This window comes from Stegostoma tigrinum, chromosome 3 (genome assembly GCF_030684315.1).
Source record: "Stegostoma tigrinum isolate sSteTig4 chromosome 3, sSteTig4.hap1, whole genome shotgun sequence".
NCBI lineage: Eukaryota > Metazoa > Chordata > Chondrichthyes > Orectolobiformes > Stegostomatidae > Stegostoma > Stegostoma tigrinum.
In genome coordinates this window covers 78,218,638-78,243,272 of record NC_081356.1, presented here as the reverse complement: position 1 = coordinate 78,243,272, position 24,635 = coordinate 78,218,638, and the positions used below count along the sequence as shown (strand labels likewise).

Here is a 24,635-nt window from a genome sequence, read left to right as displayed (position 1 = left end):
CAATTTTTAGAATAATTCTTGTGTTTTTGACACCAAGAAGTGTTGTCTTTGTTCATTTGGACTTTTAATGATATTTTACAACCTCAGAAGACAGAGGTTAACAGTTTAATGCATTAACAATAGCAAAAAGAAAAGTTATGCTGTTGTGGAGTGGCAAAAATTCAAACATGCGCACACGGAATCAGTGTGTGCGATGTGCAAAACTTCTCCTCCAAAAGGAAAGTAATTGCAGCTATGGCAGCTTGAATAAGAAACTTTGGTGTGGAGAAAATGGCAAATCTTTGCTGGGTATTTTGTGTGTAAGGATGTTGCAGGGATAAAGTGAGTAGTGTAAGTTGTAAAGTTTTTAAATCCTTTTTAGCATTTGTAAGGAAATCTTTCCAACTGTTTTGTCAAGCATAATATAATTAATATTTTCTTTATTTAATAAATACCTTCTGGATGTGAGATTGCTCACTGAGCTGGAAGGTTTGTTTTCAGACGTTTCATCACATTCTAGATAACATCATCAATGAGCCTCCGGTGAAGTGCTGGTGTTATGTCCTATTTATTTGTTTAGGTTTCCTGCTTCACTGGAGGCTCACTGATAATGTTACCTAGAATGGTGACGAAACGTCTGAAAACAAACCTTCCAGCTCAGTGAGCAAACTCTCATCCAGAACCTCAACCTGAGCTACAAGTGTTCTCAACTCACTAGCACCTATGGGCGCAATACGATAAATACCTTGCTCTTTGTGATAAAAGCACACTGACCGACTCTTGTGAATGTGTTCAGTAACTGAATTCCATGGATAAAAATAGTTAGGCTCTTTCAAGCTAGGATTCACCCTGCGATCTGATTTATATCTTTGTCAGTTGGGATAATTACAATGTCTTATTTACATAATTACCAGAGAATAGTAAAGACTCAATATACACAAGTTGGCAGTGCAAATTCATCAATGTGGGGAATTCTAAAACTTTCCAAGTCTTCCAGCCTACAATTAGTCGTTGAGACACCTTGTGCTTTTCTTAATTTGACAGCTTCCTGAATTAGTGAAGGTGGTTCATCATTTACATGGAGCTTTGTTTCTTAATGAAATATACCTTTTATTGAGAGTTATGTAACATCTGAAATGTCTGTCAATACTTATCTGTCATCTTTTAACCAATTTCCCAACCTTTCTTCATACTGTTTTACTTGACTTCAGTTTTAAGACACTAAATTCAAACATAGTTTTCCAAAAATGGAACTTATGATATTTGATCACTCTTTTAGAGGTGATGAATGAATCCTTTCTTCTTGTTTCAGATTAACAGGTCCAAAATAACTGATCCCTGTTTGGTGTCACAACATATTGTTCTAAGAAATCATTCTGAATATACTGCACTAACTTTTGTCAAGGCTTTTTTTACTAATCGTATTTCTCTAGTATATATTAAGGTGAAAGTTGTCTACAAATCCTGATTATTTCTTAATTTTTCATGCTCAGTGTAACTACTGTTAAGGAATCTCAAAACTAGTCTAGTCTAACAGTGACTTCCATGCTAATTTCCTATCTCTACCCAAACGAATTCTACACTTTGATCTTCTGAACCAAGACCATCTCTGACAACAGTACTGATCTAATCCTTCATTAACAGAGCTACCCCAACCATTTTTTCTTGCTTTCTTATCCATTTAACCCAACAAATACCCTTAAATATTCAGTTTCCACCTTTAGCCACTTTGCAAACATGTTTCTCTAATGGCTATTGTTTCATACCCACTTATTTCTGTGTGCTAGCCATCTAACAATCTTGTAATGAAGAGATAATAAGGTGTGGAGCTGGATGAACACAGGCCAAGCAGCATTAGAGGAGGAAAGCTGACGTTTCAGGCCCAGGCCCTTCAGGAAAGGTCTTGTAATGAATCCATCTTGCAATGAATGCTATATGCATTCAGGTAATGGATCTTTAATTTTTAACCATCTTTCATTATTCTGACCATAATTTCTGGAGCACTCCTATTTGTATGTTATTCTTTTCTTATCACGCTCTAGTGATCATTTCCAACATTGGCTCCCAAAGAAGTAACAAAACATGTTGAAGAGATAAAACAAAGGGTTGATGAGTGTCATGCTGTTGATATACACATGAATTACCAAGAAATAGATTGATACTACCATACAATAGACTCTTCAAGAACGATATTGGTCATTATATAAAAAGAACACTAGCAACATGGATACAAAATCAGCTGAGTGATAGGAAACAAAGTGGTGGTCAATGGATTTTTTGGGCTAGAGAAAGATTCTAAGTGGAGATCTCCAAAGGTCAGTATTGGGACCTTTGCTTTTCTTGATATATATTACTGATCTGGCTCTTCATGTGCACAGGACAATTTCCAAGTTTGTAGAATACTTTAATTGGAAGAATTCAAACGGTGAGGAGAACAATATGGAATTCTGATAGGACATTGACAAGTTGGTGGAATTGGCAGATGAGGTTGAATGCAGATGCTTGAGGTGACACAATTTGCTTGGAATAACAATAAAAGACAATATAAAATGGGGTTGCAAATCTAAAGAGCTCAAAATCAGAGGGACCCTAGTGTACATGATCACAGATCATTGAAAGTGGCAGGACAGATGGAGTGGGGAATTATTAAGCATAGTGTTTTTGGCTTTATTAATATGGGCACAGAATACAAGAGTAAGGAGGTGATGTTGAGCTTGCAAAAGATTCTGTTCTGAGGAAGGGCCACTGGGCCCAAGAAGTTAACTGAATTTTTTCTACAGATGTTGCCAGGCCTGCTGAGCTTTTCCAGCAACTTCCGTTTTCATTCCAAAAGACACTTGTTACATCTCAGATGGAATATTGTTTACAGTAGTGGGTGCCACATTATAGGAAATATGTGAATGATTTGGGAAGAGTGCAGAAATGGTTTGGAAGAATAGTTCCAGGAATGAGTAACTCCAGTTATGAAGATCGATCAAAGGTTGTGAATGTTTTTCTTTGTGTCCCAAAAACTCTTGTCTGGGGAAAAAAGTTGGATTGGGAAGGGAAACATCTAGTCAATTCCCACATGAGTAGCACCAACATAGATAGAACAAAAAGACATTCTGTTAGGAGAATATGAACAGCTTTTTGTAGCTACTCATGAGGCCAATAACAATTAGATAATGCTCCTGGATCTGCAGAACATTTAATTACCCCCCCCAGCTGTATTGTCCTCTACTTTTAATTTCTCATTACAAATGATCCCTTGTGCAATAGTGCTATGCTCCATGTAAATTGCAATATTTGCTCGTGTTCACAGGAGTTGTAAGAGCTGTCTTCCTGTTGGACATTGGGTGTGGGTCATCCATTTTTAACTTGCTGATCCCCATATCTACACCTTCTATTGCAGAAAGCTGCTACTGAAGGAAGAAATCTGAGCAAATCTTTTACACATCTTTGCATTTACAAAGCTACAAGTTACAAGCATACATCTCAATGCAAAAACAGTTTTAGTTCGTGTCTATCATCAGAGGACAAAGAAAATCTAAGGGGTAGTTAAGGATGTGCAATAAATGCTGGTTTAACCAGCAATGTCCACATCTTAAGGCAGAATTTTAAAAATGCCTATATCCTACATATAATTAAACAATTAATACAGAAATATAGACATTTGTGCTCTCTTTAAATAAAAATTAGCTGGATGAGTTTTCATGTACATGGATAATCCTTTGTGGGGCTGAATTATGGTTTTTTTGGGCTAAGGACTGGTTGCATTTAGTTCTTTAGAAGATTTTTTGCTGTGAAACCCAGCGAGTTTTCTCCTCATTAATGATCCACCCAGGTCTATGGCATCTGTCTCACCTAATTCTTCATCTTCCTATGCATTGTTCCTGGAACAACTTGCCACTGCTGAGAAGTCCCCAACATTGACTATCATCCTGACATGAATGCCATCTTCAATAGGCCATTGCGTACCTGGAGAAACACTGCGAGTCCAGAGTTGCCCTACTGAGTTCCTGCCAGTTGCCCCTGACATGTTGGACAAAGGAAGTTTGTCTCTCCACTTTTCATGTAAGGATCTGGAGGCCTTGCTGGATAGGATGATGCAGAGTTGGAACATCCTCCTTTCTCAGGACCAGCAGTGAATGCCATGGTGCCGTGCCAGTCTGGTCTGAGCGTGCCACTCAAATCAGTGTAGGCACAGCTTCTTTGAAGAATTATACCAGACTCTCAACGCACCCCGATTCTCTCTCTATAGAAGCTTCTGGACATGATGAATTTCTCCAGCATTTTTGTTCTGTGTTCGTTTTATTCCATGAGCTCTAACTTTACCAACAGAGCTGCTATACATTATTATATCAAATCCCTTCTGGAGATCTACCTACGTCATACCAGCAGTATCATAATCATCATCCTCTGTGACCTCATCAAAATATTGAGCAAAATAGTTAAACATGATTTTCCCTGTACAAATCCATGCTGGTTTTCCTTAACTAATCTACATTCGTTCAAACAAGTTTGTTTTGCCCTAATTTATCATTTCTAAGAGTTTTCCCATCACCACAATGGAAGTGTTGTCCCTCAGGTAATCTTTACACCATTTGAACAATTTCCCAGCCCTCTGGCATAACCCTGTACCCAAAGAGAACACTTGGTTATGATCAGTATTTCCATACTTCCACCCTTCTCTTCTGTTCCCTAGACACATTTCATCTTGTCTTGATGACTTATTAACTATAATTATAGCCAGATTGTTTAGTGCTCCTACTTTTTCCTCAAATTTTAGTCCATCCACTATCTCACTTGTCTCCTTTCACTTTATGACTGGGGTGGCATTTTCTTCTTTCATAAACATAGATGCAATAAACTCTTTCAGTACCTTAGCCAGTTGCCTCCAGGTGTAAAGCCCCTTTCAGATCCCAATCCAGCGTATGCTTTCCTTTACCATGAATATGCCTCAGTTGTAAGGTGTGACTTGACATAAAGATTACATTGAGGTATTGTGAAGAAAACAAACTGAACAATATTCTGTATAAAAGGAGTAAGGTCTGATTTTGTTATAGTGAATGAATACAATGAGGTGAATTGTCAAATGTATTACATAAGATGTAAAAAAAATTAAAGATGCCCATTTAAAATCTGCCAAAAATTGCGACCATAACATCATTAGTGGTAATGAACAGTTACTTCGTAGGATAAATTCCTATACCAATATTTTTAGACTAGCACATGTGTATATATAAAAATTCCCTTAGGCAATTAAATGGACGGAGTAAAGTTCATAATGCAGTATAATAAATTATTCATTGTATTACAGACAAGGACAAATTGAACTCTTATCTGCTCCTTGCATTCTGTCCATAAGAGTGGTTAACTTTTCAGATAGGCTGTGGTGTGCTTTTAAACTTCATTTTTGAGTGACCTTAATTTAACAATGTCTCCTCTGTCTAATTCAGGAGTCTTATTTATTCACACATTCAAACCCATGTTGGCCTTTGTGACTTTGCACACACAAGAAAGAAAAAGGAAAATAAAACATTATACAACAAGGCATAGTTTAAAACTAAAGTTTAGATATTAAGTCATGTGAATCAGAATCCATTGACAATTCTATCACTCAGGTGAAAAGCACAGGCATGTTCAGATGGATGCCAGTATGGTCATACCAAATTCTGTTAAAGTTGGAGATTGTTCAGCATAAAAGTTATGTCAGGTTGTGGAATCCATCATCTTTGAAGGTGAATACCAGACATTTCCAAAACAGGATTTCAAGGAGGTGTGAACTTGAGGCAGGCTTAAATGTCATCCAGGAATGCTGCTTGTTGTTTCCAGTTCTAATTCTGAAAGTAAACAAAGAAAGGGTTCAGAAATTAGATCTTGTAAAAGAGATCTAGTCAGGTGACAGTATCCATGATGAGTATGTCACCATAAGAAATAGGGACAGGAATAGGCTGTTCAGTCCCTCAAACCTGCTCCATCATTCAACAGGATCATGGCCGATCCAGGGCTCCTCTGACAGAAGAAATTTGTGCTCCTTTATTCTGAGACTGTCCTGTGGTCTTAGATTCTTCCATAATGGGAACATTCTCTCAGCATTTACCCTGATATGCCCCTTGAGAATCCTACATCTTTCAATAAGATCACATCCTACATTAATGAGGCAAGCCTGAATGCCTCTGGTCAAAATCCATTGCTCACTTTAGGAGTTGATGGAGCTGTTAGCGCTTCTGGAGGATTAGCAAGGAAATTGCCTTTTTTTCCCCAGAGACTAATTCACAGAATTGTTAAATGTTTGCTTGTCATGTCTGTAACAGCTCTCTCAGCATTGCTATTGTTGTCTTGTTTCTCTTGCTGATTCCATACAATTAATAGGTGAGAAATTCTACCTGGATGATATGCTTAGCTTTATCATTGCAATTACGATGGGAAGTTGTTAACGTTGTAGCCAACTTGCAAATCTTGTGATCTGTTGCAGTCGTCTTAATCCAGCAAAGTCAAGATTCAAAGAATGAACAATAGAGCGTAATGTTTTTTAAATGATGATTTTTATGTCTTTGGACAATACATTCTTTTTGCCCATTAAGTAAATAAAATTAATTCTATTCCCTTTCTTCCAAAAAGTTTTCTTGCAAAATATGAGAGACTTATTCTCTCATTCACACTTTGTAATTGTTTGTGTGTCATTCAAAGTGCAATGTCAACTTTTGCTGCCCTCTGTGTATTGTTCCAACATGGAGACAGGCAGCCAAACCAAATTAACCTTTTCTACCACAGTATCCACAACTCAGTAAAATTCAAACCTTTAAAGACCCTCAAAATTGATTCCAATCATTCTCAACCAACTTTTCAGAAAAACAATCCCAGACTCTGTGAATAATCAATTCTTAACACTGGCTTGAAGGTTAAAAAATAAGACTTTGTAATTTATTAACAGTACAATAAATTCAATAGAATAAAATTAAACAACAAAGTAATCTAATTGATGTGTATGTTTAAGCACCGTAACATTTATTTTCAGCCCTATTCACACAAAGGCAAACATGTTAAGAGATAAATAAAAGAAAACTGATTAGAAAACTTAAGTGGCTTTTACAGTGCAATATTCAGAACAATAAAGTCAGTCACAGCATGGAAACTAGCCCATGCCAAACATAATCCCACCTGCCTGCTCCTGGCCCGTATCCTTCCAAATCTTTCTGATTCATGTACTTTTCCAAGTGTTTTTAAATGTTGCAATTGTACTCACTTTCACCACATCTTCAGGAGGTTCATTCCACACATGAATCAACCTGTTTTAAAAAAAAATTGCCTGCCCAATGTCTTTTTAAATCTTTCTCCTCTCACCTTAATGTGCCCCATTGTCTTGAAATCCCACAACTTTTGGAAAAGACAACTGGCTATTCATTAATAGAGATAGTAGGAACTACAGATGCTGGAGAATCTGAGATAACAGTGTAGAATTGGATGAACACAGCAGGCCAAGCAACCCGGAACCAGCCCAGCTAGTCCCCACCTCCCTAACCTGTCCTTCCTCCCACCTATACTCTCATCCCACCTCGAGCCCCACCCCATCTCCTACCTACTAACCTCATCCCGCCCCCTTGACCTGTCCGTCCTCCCTGGACTGACCTATCCCCACCCTACCTCCCCATCTACACTCACCTTTACTGGCTCCATCCCTGCCTCTTTGACCTGTCTGTCTCCTCTCCACCTATCTTCTCCTCTATCCATCTTCTATCCACCTCCCCCTCTCTACCTATTTATTTCAGAACCCCCTTCCCCTCCCCCATATCGGAAGAAGGGTCTAGGCCTGAAACATCAGCCTTCCTGCTCCTCTGTTGCATGGCCAGCTGTGTTCATCCAGCTCTACACCTTGTTACCTATTCATTAACTCTATTTATACCCCTCATTATTTTATAAATTCTATATGGTTGCTTCTCAACCGCCTCCACTCCTGTGGGACAAGTCCCAGCCTATTCAGCCTTCCCGTATAACTCAAACTTTGCATATGCAACAACATCCTGGTAAATTTCTTCTGAACCATCTCCAGCTTAATATTATCCTTCCTATAACTGGGTGACCAGAACTGGAAACAGTATTCCAGAACAGGACTCAGCAGTAACTTGTACAACAGCAACATGACTTTGCAACTCAGTTACTCAAAGGCCCAAGCAATGACGGCAAGCATGCCAAATGGCTCTAAACTACCCTGTCTATAAGTGATGCAAACTTCAAAGAATTATGTGCCTGAATGCCTAGATCCCACAGTTCTACAACACTACCCAAGGCCCTACCATTAATTGGATAAGCCCTACCCTTGTTTGCACCAAAATGTAAGGCCTCTCATTTATCCAGATAGATTTCCATCTGCCATTTTTCAGCCCATTGACCCTTTTGATCAGGGTTGTTTTGTAATCTTAGAAAATCTTCACTGTCTGCTATGCCATCAGTTTTGGTGTTGCCTGCAAATTTACTAACCGTGCATTCTGTATTTCACCTAAATCATTCGTATAAACAACAGACAAAAGAAGACCCACCATTGATCCCTGTGGAACATCACTGGTCACAGGCCCGAAGTTTAAAAAGCAACGCTCCACCACCACTCTGTCTCCTGCTGTTAAGCCAATTATGTATCCGATTGGCAAGTTCACCCTGAATCCCATGTGACCTAACTTTACCAATTAGTCTACTGAGTGGAACCTTGTCAAAGGCTTTACTAAAATCCAAAGAAACTGTCTACTGTTCTGTCCTCATCAATTTTTTGGTAACTGCCTCAAAAAAACTCAAGCTTGTGAGAAACTATTTTCCTCACATTAAACCATGCTGACTATCCCTAATCAAGTTTTGCCTCTTTAAATGTCCATAAATCCAATCTTTTGTAATAATCTCCAACAATTTACCAACAATCAAATTCAGACGCATAGATCTATAGTTCCTTAGATTCTCCTGACAATCTTCATCAAACAGAGGCCGAACATTAGCCATCCTCCAGTCACCAGGCACCTCATCCATAGTTACAGATTATACAAATATTGCTGCAAAGGGTCTTGCAATTTCTTCCCTTACTTTCCACAATGTTCTGGGATACATCAGATCAAGTCCTGAGATTTATCTACCTTTTATATTCTCTAAGACCTCCCGAACCTCCTCTTCCATTTCTGAAGAAGGGTCTAGACCCAAAATGACAGCTTTCCTGCTCCTCTAATGCTGCTTGGGATGCTGTGTTCATCCAGCTCTACGCCTTGTTTTCGCTTCCGTAATATGAACTGTTTTTAAAACATTTCAGAGACATATATATGATTCCTTGATTGACATTTTCTTCAAAAAATCAAATCAGGTCACTCAAAGGAAGTCAGTGATACGTAGAATGTAATTTCTATTTTCTGAACTTCCAGTAGCTGATATCAGGAGGTTGAACAATGAACTTTCAAGTCTTCATGCTGTAGCATCACAACCAAACTCTTTCTCACAGAAAACATAGTCTAAAGCCCAGTTCAAACTCCCTGATGGACCAGCTGACTCTCCATGCAATCCCAGTCACCATTTTAATATCTGCCAGCTGCTGGAGAATAAGGTCTCTTCCAGACTTGTTGGAACCAGTTCCCAGGTGCAGGCCTCACTTTCTGCCAACATCTGCTATCCTTTTAAATACATTGCACTTCCCCAATGCTCAAGCATTTCTAGAACATTTTTTGACCAAGAACAAACCTGCAATTAACTTCCAAGAACTTTACTCAAGAACAAAAGACAGTTTGCTTCTTCCCTTTTTTTTCAAACATTCGCTTCTGCCCATAATCCAAAGGAAATTTTTTGGCTCAGTTGACAGCTCTGAATTAAAACTGATCAGAAAATCAAATAAAAATAATGAAAAATCAGCAGGGTTTGTAGATGGTGTATAAGGGAGGTGAGGGCTGATTTGTTGTGGTAGATCTGTTCTGCAAACTGTTTAATCCAGTTGCATATTGTTATGCAGGGAGACTCTTTCAGCTATAGCTTGTTTGGATTGGGACTGAGAGAGAGATGGTAGGGGAATGAAGTGAACTATACATGTGATACAAAATTTAAAAATAGAATAATGTCATGGACAGAGGGATTTTAAAAAATGTTTTTTATAATTTACACATATGCAAAGTGCTAACTATACTCTTCCAATGGCAAAATTAGATGCAAGCAATTGCAAATTGTTGGGTGCCTACAATGAATGTCAAATCAAACCAGGTTATCTCACGTGCGATACTTAAAACAGGCATTTATGTACAATTACAGTTTCTTTTTAATTTGAAAAATTTACTTAAAAACTTGCTCCCCTACACTCATGCACCAACACTTGGAATCTAAAAGGGGCTAGCTATCATTCCTAGCAATAAATAATTTGCAATTTTCTTTGGTTTAGCTTCCAATGGAGCCTGAGCTCAATTTTTTCTTCCAGCTTTTGTTTTTTATTTTGAACTGTACCAATTAGATATTTAATTTGCTAAATTCAAGTTCATAAGCAAAGGCTTGGATGCAATATCAATCTTTTGTGCCTTTTATTCTCTGATAGTAAGAATTAGACTGTAAAACATTGGCGCATTAATTCTTAGGTAACACATTATTGCATTTTAAATTTTGTTCCCAACCTCTTTCAAATTATCTCTTCCCTTTTGATTCCATTCAGTATGTTGTTAATATTAAATTATTCTATTAATTCTTCATTGGTCTGTCACTGTGAGATTCTTCACTCAAGATCCTGAAGAGATTTTCACAAGTCTCTTGAAGCCTGATAATGCCATTAGCTTACGTCTGTTTATATTTTCAGTGATGCTCAGTAGATGAAAGAAACTGAATCTGAATTGTAAAATTGTATTCAGTCTGATATACAAAATGAATAATGATTTAAAGCTTGTGGTGGGTGTTAGTTACCATAAGAACAGAAGGTATATTAATCATGAACATATTCTTACTTCAAAAGATTATTTATTTATCAATCATCTAAAGATTCCAAAACAGAGTTTGTCTTTATTGTAACCCAGATAACGCTTTTGTGATAATGAATTTACTTTTCTCTGCATACCTGAAAATCGAAAATAGTTGATGAAGAACAGAGATGCAACCTCTCTGCATGTAAATCACTAAATGACCTTAACATTTTGTGTAACAAGCTGGTAAACAATTGTATGAAGCACTGATATTTCAAGATTAGCATCCAGCTCTAACTGGGATTCCTGTAAAAAGGAACACCTCAGTGATATATTTATTGCTGATATCAGCTGAGGAGCTGCTTAGAACTAGTTAAATCTCTAGGAGGCTGCAATGAGAAAATCAGAAATTTGATTTTGGCTTCCATGTAAAGAGAGTGCATTGTTACACTGCACTCTTTCTGGTGAAGTGAGTGAAATGATTGACCAGTTCTTTATAGATAGATTGATAATTATTTTTAAATGGCCATACCAAAAATGGCAGTTCTCCCCATGGGGATGATTCTACCTTTTTTGGTATCTTGCATCGATCTTCATTATAGAGAATACAAATAACATTTCAGAACCAATTGTAAATTTGAAAATGGAAGTGGGTGTGGGGGCAGGAACTGAATAAAATTACAGCTACCAGGGAAGTGATACTGAGCAAATCAAAGTACTGAAATATACATAGAAAACACGGGAGAAACCTCAGCAGGGCCAGTAGCATCTGTGAAGAGAGAAACAGTTAATGCTATGAGTTCTGCATGACTCTGCTTCAGAACTGATAGTTTATTACAGTTGTGTGGCCTTAAATATTTTGCTTCTGAACAGCTTGTTTCATTATTCTTCACTAGTTCATTTCATGCAGCTGACCTGAATATTGTGACCTAAGGCGAAAAGAAAAAAAAGTGGACAATGCCTCTCAGTTTTAAAATCCTTTAACTGTGCAATGAAACATTTTTTGGATGGTCAACTGTGAAGAAACTTAGTTTAATAGTTGAGTGCAGTAACTGAAAGCTCAGACTATTATTACTTATTTTGATAGTGTACCTTAACTTATGAATAAGAATAAAATTAATTAAAACCTAACTAAAGATTGGTTACATGTCTGATTTTCTACCTCAATCAATAGTGATTACTTGATTTATGCTGATTATTGTGACGTGATCACCTAAAGAAAGTGAAAGACTGGGGCTGAGAAATCAAGTTACGTTATGTTAAAATGTGTTACAAATATATCATCCTAAGACACTTCCCATAATCATTATGAAACAAAATATAACAATGAGACATGAGGAAATATTGGGTCAAATGGTGGTGGACTAGGAGGCAAGACGAGTCATGATACTACAACAAAAGTTGTTGAGATAGAATCTCGACTGCTTTCCATTGCAAGCATGACCAGGAGAATAAGCCCTAAAGGGACTTGGGCTCAAGATTCAAGACCTCCACTGAGAAGGAGCATCAGGAAGGGGCATAGCAACAACTGCATATGTTGGAATCAAAGTCGATACACCTGAGAAGGTTGGAAGAGAGTATAATCACCCTAAGAAAGGTATTTGTTCTAGTTGGTTGCTTTCCTGTTGCAATGGGGAGTATAGGTGAACTCAATGGATTGGAGGCTAGTTTGCGTGATGGGCTGGTCAGTGTTTGAGATTCTTTGTGGTTTCTTTTGATCTTGGGGAGAGCAGTTGCCACACCATGCTGCAATGCATTTGGATAGGATGCTTTCTAGGATGGTGTATCCTTTAAAAATTTTAGTCTTTGTGGGTATGTGAATTTCCTTAGCCTCTTGAAGTAGGGGTATTGCTGTGCTTTCTTGACTGTAGTGTTAATGTGGGAGGACAGGAACAGGTCCTCCAGCTTCCTCTCCATAATCTTTGACCCTGTTATTAGTCAAGAACCTATCTATCTCTGTCTTAAATATACTCACTGAATTGGCATCTGAAGCAATAAATCCCAAGATTAACTAATCTCTGGTTGAAGATATTCCTCCTCATCTCAGTTCTAAAGGATCATCCCTTCACTCCGAGACTGTGTGCTCAGGTCTGAGTCTCTCCTACGGTTGGAACCATCTCCTGCATGAGCACTTTATCCAGACTCCTTGGTATTCTGTAAGTTTCAATGAGATCCCCCATCCTTCCAAGCTTCTTCAAATACAGGCTGAGTCTTCAACTACTCCTGATACAACAAGCCCATCATCCCTGAGATTATTCTTTTAAACCTCCCCTGGACACCCTCCAAGGCCAGCACTTTTCCTGCTTTCCTTAGATATGGAGCCCAAAACTGAAACATCATGATCTTCAGTCTTGTGGAAAGTGCCTGAATATAGTGATCCAAAAATGAAGCCTTTGAAAGTAAGGTTGAGGCTAAATGTGGTACTATCCCTGTTTTGTGAGAACAAATTGGTCTCCGTCTAAGAATGCAAATCTGCTATTCCTGTTCATGGGCAGCAAGTAAAATCCACTAACTTCGGCCCAAGCAAAGCCAATGTTTGGACTGGTAACCCCAAATGAGACAAAAGAGGTTTGCAACATTGTTACAGGGCACAATTCACCATGGACTAAAAAGCAAAATCTAAATAAGCTGTAAATCAGGTACAAAACAGAAGTTGCTAGAAAAGCTCAGCAGGTCTGGTAGCATCTGAAGAGAAAACAGCTAACGTTTCGGGTCCAGTGACCCTTCCTCAAAAATAATGGTAACTAGGAAAATGTCAGTTTTTATGCAGAAGATAGGGTGGTAGGAGGTGGGGAGAGATCCCAAAGAGAGAAGAACAGTTGGATAGAGAAAGGAGTAGATAACACTCTGGCTGTGAATGGCTAACAATAGAAAAAATGTTGTTAGTCTTCCGGTAAAATGGTGGCAGAGTAAGTTGCTCCAATCTGCTCGCCAGGTCCTTTTCTATTTCCTTCCATTTTCTCTACTTCACCTCTCTCCTCTCTGCTGTGATTCTATATACCACTGCGCCACCACCCCCACCCATTTAACTATCTACCTAAGGAATTGAGAAGGAGTTGGGTCGTGATCAGGAACCACATGGCAGGAGCTGAAAGCATAGACGGCGTCCTGCAGCAACAGTGGATCCAGTGCGGTCTGGAGTTACAGCTGCAGATCAAGATTGGGCTGGTTCAGTGGCACGGGTGGGCCGGAGAGGCTGTGGCCCCCTGGGTATCCTTGTGTGGAGATGGGACTTGGGACTCTGAAATCTGGACATTTTTTGTTCTTGCTTATCTTTTTGCTCTGTTAAATCTTTTAATTCTGTTTTTTTTGTAACCAAGTCAGTGCCAGTGAATGGCGATTTTATGCACTTCTTGTTGGGCTTAATTATTTCTATACGGATTACATGTACAAATAAATCTAATCTAATTTAAACCAACATTTTCCGAGCTGCTATTAGTTCTGAAGAAAGGTCACTGGACTGGAAACGTTAATTCTGATTTTTCTTCACAGATGCTGCCAGACCTGCTGAGCTTTTCTGGCAAAATTCACCATGAAACAGATTCTAGAAGATTACAAAATTATGTTTATGGGGTTATGATGTGTTCCAGAAAGGGATATCATTGCAATGTAGATGAGACAAGACCAAGTTAATGTCTGCAGAGGAAACCCCAAATGCCCAGAAGGACAGCCTAAAGGTGAAGAAAGAAGTGCTTGACAAAAAGGAAGTGAGCAAGGAAAGAACAAGTCTTACAGAATGAATTTGCAGCATGGTAGTGGTGCAACATCTTGAAAGTTTAGAGTATAAATCAATCAAAATGATATAAATGAAGCTCTGAAGAGATCTCACTATTCTATGTAAAACAGCAAAGGGATTTTGCAACAACTTGCAAAAATCTTCACCAACCTGAACATGAAGAATGGTTGTGGCAAAGTGAAGCTGGATGAAAGCAGCAGCTTTCCAATTACATTCTGAAAATTGTTTAGGAAGTACATATGGTTGTGCATGTCTTCTATCATTTCAATGGGTGGAGGGGTATCCATGCAGACAGCTTGAGATGGTTAGCGACCTTTCCAGAGTAGAAGTTATCATGTGTAATTAACTAGCTCATGGTTGCAGTGATGATGCAAGAAACTACTGCTGACCACAATGAAACTCCATTGCGACTGCTTGACAAAATTCACCAGATGAACCTGAAGCTAAATAAGGAAAGATTGCATTTAAAGATGCTCAATGTCACATACGTAGGCCATGTACATACAGAAAAAGGTTTTTGCCTATATCCCAAATAAATTAAGACCTGTAGCTGCACTGCAGCAATCCAGGGACATAAAAGAAATGTAATGATTTGTTGGATTTGTCAACTTGTTCACAAAGTTCTCGTCCAATTTGTTGTCAGCGTGAACCATTACACCAGACAGTGGTATGGACATGTAGTAATATTGTGTGACAGAGCAAGAAGCAATGTTCACTAAAATCGAACAACTAGTAGTGGTAGGTGATAATCAGAACTGCAGATGCTGGAGAATCCGAGATAACAAAGTGTGGAGCTGGATGAACACAGCAGGCCAAGCAGCATCTTAGCAGCACAAAAGAACTCCAGTGCTGAAATACAATGGCATACAACTGATGAAGTCACTCTGTGATACCAGTGAGAATGGGCTTGGAACAACTAATGCAGCCAGGGCTTGCATCACGGGTGTTGGTGGAAATGGAATGATTATACATAGAACTCTTTTTCGTCTGGACCTACATGAAACAGACAAATGACTGAAACTTAGCAGCAATCAGCTGCACAGCAGGACCCACTGTGGTGGCACAGCTCTGGCTGCTGCTGTCAACCTGATGTGCCACCCACTCTTCAGTATGCAAAGTAGAATACTTGTTTGACTGGGGGACAGCTGCAAAGACTCCTACACTTACTGCCTGCCCTATCCAAAGTTACCCATGTATCTTCCAGTACCTTGCGTGCAACGTAATTTCTATGACTTCTATTTATGATGCTCCCCACCATTTATGTGCTCTTTTGTGTCTCCAACTGCTGCTGAAGCTGTGCTTTTTGTGTGCAAGGCAGCTGAAATTGGGTACACATCCTGCAGATGTAATTATTAGGGAAGCTCTCTGTGCCCATGATTGACTATATCATGCAGGCAGAACACAAAAGCCCACCAACTGACATGACTAATGCTCTGAGGGCTGTTAGAATATGAGGTCAATTTTCATTAGCTACCTAAAAATTACAGTTATTATTCTCTAACAGGTAGCACGCCCCAAATTACTCAAAATCTAAAGTCCATGCACTAACCAGAAGATGAACTAACGGGAGTAACCCTTCAGAAAGACTGCATCACACTTATGCTGTACTGCAGTGTTAACATAGACTTGCACTGACATGCACTGAACAATCGGAAACCATGCTCTTTTCCGCACTCCCACCACCCACCCCCCACCCCCGACATCAGCAGATGCTTCCCTGGATTGGGTGATTGCTGGTTCCTCCTGAAAGGAACATGACTAACCTGAAATCATGCCCTGCACTCGATTTTAAATCTTCCCTGGATCTGCTCCTCCCTCTGGCACCTTGCTGCTGGCTCCTCCTGAAAAGAACATGCCCGAACTGAAACTTTATTTTGTTTTGAGTCACGTTGCTAGTGCCTACAGGTGAGCTATGTCTCTGCAGTTTGCCAAGAGAGAAATAGCCCAGGTTGCTGGTACTTGGAGGACTTGCAGAGACCAGGTACCAGCTCAGCCCCAGGGAGGAGAGCACCGTATTGCGTTGGCGCTTTGTGGCTTAGCACAAAAGCATAGTCAGGCACAGGAGCAACAGCACGTTTGTTGAGGGCACTGGGCAAACAAACACAAGGCCTTAGGCCTTAAGACATAAGAATGGAAGTAAGGCCATTCAGCCCATCGATTCTACTCTGCCATTTAATCATGGCTGATGGGCATTTCAACTCCACTTGCCTGCACTCTCCATGTAGCCCTTAATTCCTTGCGAGATCAAGAATTTATCAATCTCTGCCTTGAAAGCATTTAACGTCTCGGCCTCCACTGCACTCCGTGGCAATGAATTCCACAAGCCCACCACACTCTGGGGGAAGAAATGTCTCCTCATTTCCGTTTTAAATTTATCCCTCTGTGCCCACAGGTCTTAGTCTCCCCACCTAATGGAAACAACTTCCCAGCGTCCACCCCTTCTAAGCCATACATTATCTTAAGTTTCTATTAGATCTCCCCTCAACCTTCTAAGCCCTAATGAATACAATCCCAGGATCCTCAGCCGTTCATCATATGTTAAACCTACCATTCCAGGGATCATCCGTGTAAATCTCCGCTGGACACGCTCCAGAGCCAGTATGTCCTTCCTGAGGTGTGGGGCCCAAAATTAGATACCGTATTCTAAATGGGGCCTAACTAGAGCTTTATAAAGTCTCAGAAGCACATCACTGCTTTTATATTCCAACCCTCTTGCGATAATGACAACATTACATTTGCTTTCTTAATCACGGTCTCTACCTGCAAATTAACCTTTAGAAAATCCTGGACCAACACTCCCAGATCCCTTTGTACTTCAGCTTTATGAATTTTCTCACCATTTAGAAAATAGTCCATGACTGTATTCTTTTTCCCAAAGTGCAAGACCTCGCAATTGCTCACGTTGAACTTCATCAGCCATTTCCTCGGCCACTCTCCTAAACTGTCTAAATCCCTCTGCAGCCTCCCCCCACCCCCGCCCCAACACCTCAGTACTAACTGCCTGTCCACCTAACTTCGTATCATTGGCAAACTTCGCCAGAATGCCCCCAGTCCCTTCATCAAGATCGTTAATATATAAAGTGAACAGCTGTGGCCCCAACACTGAACCCTGCGGGACACCACAAGTAAAAAGTTCAGCTGCCTTCTAAAAGATTGGAAGACCAGGCATCATGTTCATGCTGTTCCTGATCCAATGGAAAGGCTGAGAAAGCAGTGAAAACCAGAAGGAATCCTAGAGAATTCACCCAAATCCAGCCCATACACAAGAAAACGCTTATAAACAAAATCAAAGTGTGGGACAAAGTCAGCGGGTCTGGTAGCATCTGTGGAGGGAGAAGCTGAGCAACTGTTTTGAAACACGTATGACCCTTCTGCAGAACTGTAGGTTACTGGAAAATGGCCTCTCAGGCTCCATCTCAGGCAACCAGCTTGTAACTGATGTCCATTTCAAGCCCACCGACTCCCACAGCTACCTAGAATACACCTCCTCCCACCCACCCTCCTGCAAAAATTCCATCCCCATTCCCAATTCCTCCGCCTCCGCCGCATCTGCTCCCACGATAAGACATTCCACTCCCGCACATCCCAGATGTCCAAGTTCTTTAAGGACCGCAACTTTCCCCCCACAGTGATCGAGAACGCCCTTGACCGCGTCTCCCGTATTTCCCGCAACACATCCCTCACACCCCGCCCCCGCCACAACCACCCTAAGAGGATCCCCCTCATTCTCACACACCACCCTACCAACCTCCGGATACAACGCATCATCCTCCGACACTTCCGCCATTTACAATCCGACCCAACCACCCAAGACATTTTTCCATCCCCACCCCTGTCTGCTTTCCGGAGAGACCACTCTCTCCGTGACTCCCTTGTTCGCTCCACACTGCCCTCCAACACCACCACACCCGACACCTTCCCCTGCAACCGGAGGAAATGCTACACTTGCCCCCACACCTCCTCCCTCACCCCTATCCCAGGCCCCAAGATGACATTCCACATTAAGCAGAGGTTCACCTGCACATCTGCCAATGTGGTATACTGCATCCATTGTACCCGGTGTGGCTTCCTCTACATTGGGGAAACTAAGCGGAGGCTTGGGGACCACTTTGCAGAACACCTCCGCTCAGTTCGCAACAAACAACTGCACCTCCCAGTCGCAAACCATTTCCACTCCCCCTCCCATTCTCTAGATGACATGTCCATCATGGGCCTCCTGCAGTGCCACAATGATGCCACCCGAAGGTTGCAGGAACAGCAACTCATATTCCGCCTGGGAACTCTGCAGCCATATGGTATCAATGTGGACTTCACCAGTTTCAAAATCTCCCCTTCCCCTACTGCATCCCTAAACCAGCCCAGTTCGTCCCCTCCCCCCACTGCACCACACAACCAGCCCAGCTCTTCCCCCCCACCCACTGCATCCCAAAACCAGTCCAACCTGTCTCTGCCTCCCTAACCGGTTCTTCCTCTCACCCATCCCTTCCTCCCACCCCAAGCCGCACCCCCATCTACCTACTAACCTCATCCCACCTCCTTGACCTGTCCGTCTTCCCTGGACTGACCTATCCCCTCCCTACCTCCCCACCTGTACTCTCTCCACCTATCTTCTTTACTCTCCATCTTCGGTTTGCCTCCCCCTCTCTCCCTATTTATTCCAGTTCCCTCTCCCCATCCCCCTCTCTGATGAAGGGTCTAGGCCCGAAACGTCAGCTTTTGTGCTCCTGAGATGCTGCTTGGCCTGCTGTGTTCATCCAGCCTCACATTTTATTATCTTGGAATTCTCCAGCATCTGCAGTTCCCATTATCCAAAATGCAAACAAGATATGCCTGGGGAAGGTTGGGCGCTGAAAGAAAGGTGGAGCACAGAGTTCATACTCTGAAGTTGTGGAACTCAGGCTGCATGTGCATAACTGGGAAATAAAGTGTAGTTCCTTCAGCTTGCTTTGAACTTTATTGTAACAATGTAGCCAGCCCAGGATGGAAATGTTAACACAGAAGCAAGGAGGTTTATTGAAATGGCAGCAACTGAAAGGTCACAGTCATTTCTATGCTAAGAGTCGTGGTGTTCTGCAAATTATTCATGCAGTTTGTGTTTGATATTGCTTGTGTAAAAGAGACTCCATCATGAGCAGCAAATACAGCACTAAACAACTGCACCTCCCAGTTGCGAACCATTTCAACTCCCCCCTCCCATTCCTTAGATGACATGTCCATCCTGGGCCTACTGCAGTGCCACAATGATGCCACCCGAAGGTTGCAGGAACAGCAACTCATATTCCGATTGGGAACACTGCAGCCAATGGTATCAATGTGGATTTCACAAGCTTCAAAATCTCTTCTCCCCCTACCACATCCCTAAATCAGCCGGGCTTGCCCCCCCACCTCCCTAGCCTGTCCTTCCTCCCACTTAATCCCCTCCTTGACCTCAAGCCCCACCCCCATCTCCTACCTACTAACCTCATCCTGTCCCCTTGACCTGTCCATCCTTCCTGGACTGACCTATCTCCTCCCTACCTCCCCACCTACACTCACCTTTACTGGCTCCATCCCTGCCTCTTTGACCTGTTGGTCTCCACTCCACCTATCTTCTCCTCTATCCATCTTCTAACCGCCTCCCCCTCCCTCCCTATTTATTTCAGAACCTCCTTCCCCTCCTCCATTTCTGAAGCAGGGCCTAGGCCCAAAACGTCAGCCTTCCTGCTCCTCTGATGCTGCTTGGCCTGCTGTGTTCATCCAGCTCTACACCTTGATTTCTCTATAGCAAATATAGCAGATAACACTTGTGCTTCCTTCAATGTAATGAACCAGACTGAACCCCTTCAAATATATCAAAGAGATAGCCCAGACCCTAACTTTTCTTATTTACAGCTAAGTGTAAGAGATGTAATTCAATTGGTTACACTACTTGGCTACAAGCAAAACATACTTTATTCTATTCCACAGTTAAAATTCAAACAAAAGAAAGAATTGATCTAATTTTAACTCAATTGGATAACTTAACAGAATTATAGATTCTCTAATGACTAAACAGCAACTGTTCCGAAATAGTAAGACCCCATAAACACACCCTTGCTAAAGACAAATTCAGTAAATAGACTGTCTCACATGCAATGTTTCTCAAGTCCAGGAGAAAAGATTATCAAGAGAAAATTCTGGTAGAGACAGAACTTCAGCCTTTTGCTATTACAGAGAAAAATGAAGTTGCTTTCACATCCACTTAAAAAACACCAGCAACTGCTGAAATTAAACTAAAACCTTAGTTCTGTGGGAGCCTGACTTCACCCATTCATGTTGCTTCTGCTATTCTAACTTTGAAAAAAAAAACAAGGCTTTGCAGGTTGTTTAGTGGCTTGGAACACACCCCTCAACATCTCTGTCCCAACGTTTCTTCATAACAAAAGGACAAAATGTACCTCTTAAAGCCAAAGTATCAACACAAGTAAAACACTGCTTCTCCTGGAAACTGTGTTTGGAGCCTTGGGTAATGAGAAGGGAGAAGATAAATGGGCAATTGTTACACCTTCCGTGTTTACATGAGAATATGCAATGGGATGTGAGGAAATGTTAGGAGTTATGAAAGAGTTTACCAAGGTGTCACAGAAGGAATGGTCCCGTGGAATGCTGGCAGCTTAGGGAAAGCAAAGATGTGTTTGATGGTGATATCTTGCTGGAGGCCATATAAATGATCAAAGATGATCTTTTCATTATAGAGACCGTGGGCTGAAAACTGAGGACAACAAAACCCCTATTGTAGGAGGGGAAGGAAGGGGTGTGGGCAGAATTGTGAGAGATGCACTAGACACATTTGAGGATCCTGTCAACCACAGTGAGAAGATATCCTCAGTTGATGAAAAAGGAGGACATGTCAAAGACATCCTGGTGGAAGGTGACATCATTGGAACAGGTACAGCAGTGATAGAGACTCTGGGAACATACAATGGAATCCTTGCAAGTCCTTCTCACATTTTCATTTATTTTACATCTTTCCCTTCTTTCTCATCATTGTCACTGCCCTTGTCTTTTCTCTGAGTACCTTCACAATCTGTTCCACTTGGTCCTCCCCCAACCTCTGTCAACAGCATGAAAAGTAACAATTTTCAGTCCTCTTGAGTTCCTAAGAAGAGAGATACTGATTCAAACACTACCTCTCTTTTTCTCTCTTCATAGATGCTGCTAGAACTGTTGTGCTTTACAGCGCATTCTGCTTTGATTTCAATTTCCAGTGTTGGCATTACTTTGCTTTTACAAAGTCTTTCAGTGGAGAGACATGTCAGCTGAAGGCATGGAAAGTAGTCCAGTATAAATACTATTCACACTGCATTCAATCTATATTTCCAATAGCAAAATAGCTATTGAATCAAAGCGTATTTACAGGTCTGAGTGACAAAGTCAAGATGAAATAGCTGAAAGCCTAATTTACTTTTGACAGGATGGCGAAAGCATTGTTCAAGATGATCTTTAGAGAGACAATGGGAGAAGAAACCTTTAATCCTTTCAACAAAAGACAGCCAACTGGCAACTTGGGACTTGTACAGAGCAGTTATCAAATCCATTGTGGGTGGTGTAAGTGAATGGCCAAATGTACTATCACATACACACAACTGGTGAGCCTGTTTCTGCATTGCAGGCAATCAGTTACGAAGTTGTGAACTTACTATTTGCACAAAACACAGATCTACCATCGGTTACAAAGGTCGACAGTACCCTATAGTGGAATTGGAACAACAACAGGTACAGTGACACCAAATGATGTATGAATGACACTTCCCAGAGAAGGACTGCTACGGAGAGGAACAGTCAATGACAATGTGCATGCATTCTATAATGAAACCAGTGCAATATGAAGAGTTAATAAAATGTGAAGCTGGATGAACACAGCAGGCCAAGCAGCATCTCAGGAGCACAAAAGCTGACGTTTCGGTTCCCATTATCTCCAATATGAAGAGTTGTTGGCAAAGCATGCGTGTAGACTGATGCAAATAACTAACTGTTGATTCATGACAGCAGTTGCGTTCATAGTGGGTAACAAGGGTGGCACACAGTGTAACTTGATATTGTTACAATTTTTTGTAGTATTAGAATGGGAATGTTTGGGCTAGAAATTTGATGTTGTACTAATGTTCCTCCTGACATGCCATATTCATGACCTCTACAATGAAGTACTTGCTGCAGAAATCCATTTTTATCACCAGTTCAATAAAAAAAAATACAGCATGCAAGATTTTTGTCCTGGCAGCTCATAACAGCTTACTTTATATCCATTCACCACAGTTTTAGCCATTCACTTAACCATTCTATTGCTACAATCTCATCTGTCTTTACCTCAATGGCAAATTTGGATAAGTGGCTTCTTCTCCTATCATCTAAGTTGGTTATGATTATGGTGAGTAGTTGAAGTGCCCACACAGATTTTTACAGAACATTGTGCATCTCATTATCCATATCCTATAATCTCCTGTTGCTCAGCCAATTTCTAAACAAGTCAATAATTTTGTTTTCAGTTTCTAAACTTTAACTAACAGTCTCTTATGAAGGACTCTATCACTCAGATTGTGGAGTAGCATATTCATTTATTCAATGAGTGATACAGCTCTTGAATTGAGAGAACCTTGGAAGATTACACTTGGAAGAAATACAGCTTTGGGAATATTCTCACTTACTTCCCTTAAAGTTTGTCTGGGAGGGAAGAATGATTAAGACAGACAGTCAATCAGTTCTCTCAACATATCTGAGCATCAGTGCCATATTACAGAGCACTTTGCAGCTACCTGGAACAAGAATTCATGGAGAGTGAAGCAGGTGGATAAACACTGGCAAGGGTAGCTACAGTGAAGAGCGTCACAATGAACCTGCCCCAATTCCCAAACCTCTTCCCACTAGACAACCCAACTTCACAACTGGCTCTTTGTCTCTCTCCAAGTTATGTGCTGTTTTCTCCTCCAAGGAGGTAAAACAGAGGGATGTCAGCAATTAGGGTGGCTTGTGAAAAGGAGGGAACGTAAACATTTATAAAGCATGATTATGAAGGATGGGTGTTGATGGACAATAAGCTAGAGATGAGTATCAGCGTTGTTTGCTCAGATGGGAGAATGCGGTATCTGCCAGGAAATTACTAAACAGATTGGGTTGACCTGAGGCATGCAGAACAGGAGAAAGCTGGATAAGTCAGAATATAGAAATTGGGATTGAATGTGTCATGACATGCACTTTTCCCACCATCATGTCATCCTGGATCTCCCAGTTAGACAATGCACTTTTCTGTTGCTGACTCCCTTGGTCACTGTCTTTGGGAGATCTCATCTCACTATCCCTCAGATCTCACAGCATCGATTTACGTGTTTGCTGCAGCATGTAAAATCCAGGGATAGTGAGCATTTGTTTTTATATCATGTCGCTCCTTTAATTAAAAATCCATCCTTTGACAGGATAGGTGTGTCATCCTGCCCGTTGTTCTTAATTAGATAAGGTGGGCTGATAAGTGGCTTCTCTGTAACTCTGCTGAAGAGCAATTACTAACATGTTGTGCAGGGAGTCAGGTTCCAAACTCAGCCACGGTCAAACTACTGCACCAGAGACTAAGTTACTAAGATTCTTTCTAAAATTCATTGCATCAAAATAGTATTCTTGAATATCAGTAATAGGCTATTCTAACAAGATTCAAGGATACATAAATATTGAAACAGAATATTATTTTCTCAGTTTTTTTCATGTTATTCTTTTATATGGATGTGAAACTTAAATAGTTTCTCAATGTGACTAATAAAAAAAAGACAAAAGAATATGTTGTCACATTATTTTGCAAAATAGCTAATGAAGATAGAAAACATACACAAAATACGGTGCCTCGGGAAAAGTTAGGCTCCTAATAACTGCAAAAGCTGCAGGTTCACAAGCTAACAGGAGAATTACTTGTTGCTTTTCATCTGCCCCAAAGTCATTTGTCCAGAAAGGATAACACATTCTTTTCACATATGGGCCCAATCTTCAATGGCAGGATTAAATGAGTTAAACTTCAAAATAATGGCATTGATGCCAGA

At 40.7% G+C, this 24,635-nt stretch overlaps 1 long non-coding RNA gene across 1 annotated transcript in view; it reads right to left on the bottom strand.

The window, feature by feature from the left end:
• Positions 1-4,195: 4,195 nt before the first annotated feature.
• The window catches only part of LOC125451305 (uncharacterized), a 32,848-nt gene continuing 12,408 nt past the window's right edge, over positions 4,196-24,635 (bottom strand). The window contains exon 3 of the long non-coding RNA XR_007247269.2: positions 4,196-5,801. This is a non-coding gene — a long non-coding RNA (uncharacterized LOC125451305). The remainder of the gene's footprint in view (positions 5,802-24,635) is intronic.